A 6,000-nucleotide genomic window follows, 5' to 3' on the forward strand; every position below is an offset into this window, starting at 1 on the left:
CGTGCTGGCACAAAACATCTACTTAATGTTGGTTGTTTTCACATCCTGACATCTCCCAATTGACAAGGAAATGCTTAGCATGCCATGAAATGAACTGGAGCCAGGGCTGAGCAGACGGCGGTGGCTGTGGATGGCGGGGACTACAGCTTGTCTGTTCATTCAGCTCCCTCCCTCCAAAACAGGTCTCCCTCTGCCTCCCTGCCTCTAAATCTTCCTCCACAGAACTCCAGAAATAACATACAGAGGTGGCTACATATTATTTATTTACTTACTTATTTATAGGTTATATCTATGTGTATTGTGTAAGTAGTTAAAACCCGACTCGACCCAGTGCAACAAGAATGATGTCTTAATTGCAGGAGGGGACACATTGCACAGGTTTAAGTATGATAGATGGGACGCCCTCCCTTGCTTAGCAAACTGCAGGGAAAGAAACAGAATAACCCTGAAATTAGAACAGGGGTACAAGGGGGAGGGTCACGCTGGTGTAATATTACTGGAACAAGATGCAGAGAAAAGTAATTTACTCTGAAGTGACAGTCTGAAGGCGAAAAATAAACTAACAGGAGGGAGTTTAGGCTCATTAGCAGCCCGGTCTCAATATTTCATTATTAATGATAATAAAAGGAAGAAAGGAGGGAGAAAAGGCATATGAGGTATGAATCTCCCTCCCTCCAAGCCCCCACCCCGATACGCGTGCGCGCGCACACACACACAAAACACACAGCTCAGAGGCTCACAACAGCACAGCTCCAGGACTCCATTTGAATCAGGGCACAACAAAAGGCATCTCCAGGAGAAAGGAAGTGCCAGGCAGGGTAAAGAATGGGTTAGCTCTGGTCTGGTCTGCTCTCCCCTAAATGCATGAATCAGTGGGACCCCTCTGCGGGGTTCCGCCTGATTTATTAGAACCTCGGCTGCAGGAATGAAGCCCCCGACCAATAATGAAGCCTGGATGAGCTGCTGTGAAAGGGGAGACCGCAGCCAAACTGCCCCTGGGATTTCTTGGGCTGCACCCCCCTGGGGGCGGGAAGGCAATCACTCCTTCCTGAAACTGAGTATCATCTGCACCTAGACGGGGAAGCAACAAAGATAGTGGGAATCAATAGCTGTGGCCTGGATACCAAAGGAAACGGGATGCACCCTAGAGATTGTAACTAAAGCCAGAAAATCAAATTCTACAGTAAGTAACCATGCTGGATTCGATTTAATTTAAAATGGCAAAGGAGCTATCAGGTTCTACCTGTTGTCCAAATAAAGAAAATGATAATTGTCTTCTGTGCCACTAGGCTGCCTCTCCCGACAAATATTTTGCAGCGAATAACTGATACATTTTCTTCTTGGCACTGACCTTCACAATCCAGCTCCAGCTAGCCTGGCCTGGTCCATTTTTCTGTCTTCTTGGACCACTTCTGGACATTCAGAACATATATGCTTCTATTAATGTTAATGTTGAGCAAAACTGTACCTCCCTTCCTCTGCCGCCCAATGGCCTTGAGTAAGTGAAAACATACTCAAGATCATCTTTTCTATAGTTTATGCTCCTTAATTTATTAATGTGACAGAATTATCCATTCTGCCATCAGATATAGGAGGGTCTATATTGTGCTGGGCATGGTGCTTCATTAGATTGGATATGGAAAAGGACCAAATATATGGGCCCTTTCCTCTTGTTGCTTGTAGACGATTGAAGGAGGCCAACGTGAAGCAGTAAATGTACAAATAACCATGTAATAACAAATCATGTTCAATGGCATGAAGAACATGATCTGGTGCTCTCAGAAGCTTGGACGATGGGAAGCTACTTTCCACAAGGTGGTCCAAGTAGCCTTCTTGGAGGAAGTGGCATTTGCTGAGATCTGAAGGATGCACAGCCACCCTGATAAATCAGAGGAGAAAGACAATTCCAAGCAGAGGGACAATGGATGTGAAGGCCCAGGGTCAGAAAGGGCTTTCCTTTTCTTGTTCTAAAAGGAGGAAGGCCAGCGTCTCTGGAGCTCAGTACTAACGGCAGAGCAGAGCCGTGTGTGACCAGAGAGCCGGCAAGGAGCATCGTGATGCGCAGCGAAGGTCAGTGACACAGGTGGAGCTTTATTCTGAGATCAAGGTGAAGCTTTTGGGATTGTTTAAATCAGAGAAGAGACAGGAACAGATTTTCCTGCAGCGTGCAGGATGACTTGGAGGTGGGACAAGTCTGGAAGAAGGGAGACCTGCCAGGGGACTCTGGGACAGGAGGGAGGTGGAGTGGAATAGAAGGAAGATCCAAGATAATTTTCAAGTAAGAGGACAGAGATGTGGTAAGAGATCAGGTGCTGGATCCAGGGACAGGGAAGTGTCAAGAAGGCCCGTTGATGTCTGGATACACCCTCTGATGCTCACCTTCAGTATAACAATGAACACTGCAGTCAGTGCATCCAGGCTCAGACACACATTCTTTGTAAGCCAAGTAAAAATCTGCAGCCTGATTCGTCTTACTGTGACCAGCTGGGTCCAGGCGCCAGAGATCATCCCACTCACTCCACCTCACAGGCCAGGAAGCTGGTGTTCTTTCTTCTAGTTGAGGTTTGTTTCCCCCTGCATTCCCGGGTCCTTTTTGTTTGTCTGCTTTAAATCCACAACCTTATGATTTCTAAGGTGGGACTAAGGGACGTGTGGGGCAGTGGCTCTCACAGTGTGGACCGGGGACCAGCTTCATCAGCACCGTCTGGGAACCTGTTAGAAATGCAAAGACCTGCTTCCCACCCCAGATCTACTGAATCAGTAGCTCTGTAGGCAGACGCTCAGCCATCTGGGTCTACGAGCCCTCTCGATGATTCTGACTGGTGCTAAAGTTGGGGAACACCACTCCATCACCACTCGACAGCTACGCTGTTCAGTAGGGCTGTCACTAACCTCATGTGCAGTTGAATCCATGAAATGTGTCCAGCCTGAGCTGTGACGTGTAAGTGTAAAATATGCACTAGACTGCAAAGACTTAGTCCGGAAAGAGAATGTACAATTGCCCACTAATAATTTTTATATTGACACATCTGAAAATGATAATATGTTCAATATTTGAGGCTAAATGCATGATTAAAACTAAAATTGATTTCACTTGTTCCTTTTTACTTTTTCATGACTATGAGAAAACTCAGTTACACATTTAATACAGGCTATATTTTTATTAGCTAGCACTGCTCTAAAGCATTGCTTCTCCAATTTCAATGTGCACAGGAATTGCCTAGGGATCTTGTTAAAATGCAGATTTTGATTCAGTAGGTTTGGGGTGGGGGCTGAAATTCTGCATTTCTAGCAAGCTCCTGGGAGATGCCTTGCTGCTCTTCCGTGGACCACACTTTGAGCAGTAAGGCACCAGTACACGCTGGGAAAGCTTCTCAAAGTCAGTCTGGTATCCCTGAATAACCACTAAATGTAAAATCAATAGACCTGGTTTTCAGTCCCATTTTTGCTTCTTATTGGCTATATGACTTTGGACAAGTCTTTTTTTTTTTTAATGAAACATGTAGATAATGGAAATAACCACACAGGGTTATTGAAAGGTTTAAATAACATAATGTTGATGGAATTATTTTTATATCATCAAAGCCAAATTAATCTAAAGAAGTATTTACAGCAACACACACACACAGACACACACACACACACACACTCATGGTCAAGCACTGAACATACTGGAGTGAGGAATGCAGAGGCAATTTCTCCAGTTTCTAAGATAATTCAGGGCTACAACCCTACAAACAGACATCACATTTATTTGGCTATTCCAAATTGCCTCCCACTTATTTCTGGCTAGACTATCTGAACCCTTGTGACCAAGAAGACGTCATCAAAGAGGGACAATAGTATTTGGCCATCATTTCTCTCAGAAGCATTTAGTGCTTGCGCTTGATGCTGGCTTTGTTACTTTCCCAAAGGGTGAGGTCCCAGGGAGACATAATCATAAGTACTGAGCTAAATACTCAGCTCTTAGGTCTCAGAGAACCAGAGCATCCACAAGGCTGGAGGCTCCATCACACCAGACATCATCAGTAATTAGCAAGCAACCAGACTCCTAGAAGGAGCCACTTTGTGACCTGAGGGAAAAGAGAACAGAACTGGCCTTGCGACGCTCTCATCATTAGGAAGATGGGGAAGGCGGAGAAAGATACATAGAGCGTACTTGTCATGCTGTGGTGGCAACGTCCATATGGTCGAGATCAGCCCAGCTCTCCCTCTAGGGTTGTGGTGCTGGGGATATGAGATAGCAGGAGAGGAAAGGGAGATGCTCAGAAACTGAACCTGTATTGTGCCAAGCCCTGTGCTAGATCCTGGAAGTGGAGAATGTTGCAATTAGCTTTAACAGGCAGAGAATCTGTTTTGTTACCTACTAGCACCAAATTCTTCAACACCTACACACACACACACACACACACACACACACACACACACACACAGGCACAACATCTTTAAAATGGGGGGGTTTGATGAACTGCTCCCCTCAAGCCATAATACCCCGCTGCTCCCAAGGGTCCTTGTGCTTATATAAAGTGATCCCCCCCGGAGAGGAGCCTGTGGGTGCCTTGTGGAGAGCAGACACTACAGCAGAAGGGCTGGGAGAACCCACACACTGTGAAAATGACCCCAAAAAATAAATGTCTGAGAGGCCCAGAAATAGGAGGCTGTGTGGGACAGCAGGTGCATTGGTTTCCCACAGCTTTGAAGTGAGATCTTCAACATGTGAGGAGGAAAAGGCACTGGTGGGCTGCCAGTGAGCCAAGCCAGGTCTAAGCAAACGTGAGGTTTGTCATGGGGGACCTCCCAGTCCCCTTCCTTGTCCCTCATGCCCCAATCTGTGACTGCCTCTCTCTTTTGTCACCGTGCTGTGTTCTCTAGGAAAGATCTCATCATATTGGTCTGAAGAAGAAGAAGGAAATTTGTATTTAAGAACCTATTCTATGCCAGAAGCTTAAATAAAGGATCTCACTTAACCTTTGCTAGTACTAGGTTTAAGACTAGGATGAGGGTAGTGAGGCGCCCACTTGCTTGGGTCACAAAATGTAAGGAGGTACTGGCTCCCAGGGTCAGCATGCAGGGATGGGGGTGAGCATCTCCCTCGTCCTGTACCTAGCACCTCCCTTGTCTTCACCTCACTCTGGACCTCTTGGCTCTGTCTGTACTTGTATTCCCAAGTCAGAGACATGGAATCAGTCACAGGGAGGCTCAAAGTCACACAGTCCTAGGACTGACATTAAGACCCATCTGTTCACTCTATTCCAACAACATAGTTAAAGGCCAAGACCCTGGACAGCTTAGAAGAGCTTGTAGTTTAGAATTCTGGCACCAGGGCTTGCTAGCTGGTAGCATGGGCCAACTGACTTACTCTGTTCAAGTTTCCTTGTCTATGAAGAAAGGGATAACAGTAGCACCTACTTCATAATGTTGTAATGATAATGAAAGGAATAATACACTGAAAGTGTTTAAAATGGTGCCTGGAGAAAATATATCTCAATATATGTTAACTGCTTGATAACAGTGATGATGGTGGTGGTGGCAGTCATGATGGTGGTAGTGATGATGATGGTAATGATGGTGGTGGTGGTGGTGATGGTGGTGGTGGTGATGGTGGTGGTAGTGATGATGATGGTGGTGGTGGTGGTGGTGGTGATGATGATGATGGTGGTGATGAGGATGATCCTGGTGATGATGATGATGACAACATCTTGACAAATAGTGGTTCTTATTGCTATTATTTTAATCATATTATTGACTTACAGTGTCACTGTGTTATCCTTTCCTTGTGATTTTTGCATTTTAGCCAGAACTAATATCTTAAACACTAGATTTCCAACCATAAATTACTAGATATTATCACTGAATTCTGGGAAATTACCAGATACTATCATTGAATCCAGGCTAATTATCTTTTGGAAGAATTTACAGGAGTGGCTCCACATCATACAACGAACGTCATTCCTAGCTCTAATGGCCAGCCCACGAACCTGTGGCTTTGCACATTAAGGA

Source organism: Camelus ferus, chromosome 23, assembly GCF_009834535.1.
Source record: "Camelus ferus isolate YT-003-E chromosome 23, BCGSAC_Cfer_1.0, whole genome shotgun sequence".
In the NCBI taxonomy this organism is placed as follows: Eukaryota; Metazoa; Chordata; class Mammalia; order Artiodactyla; family Camelidae; genus Camelus; species Camelus ferus.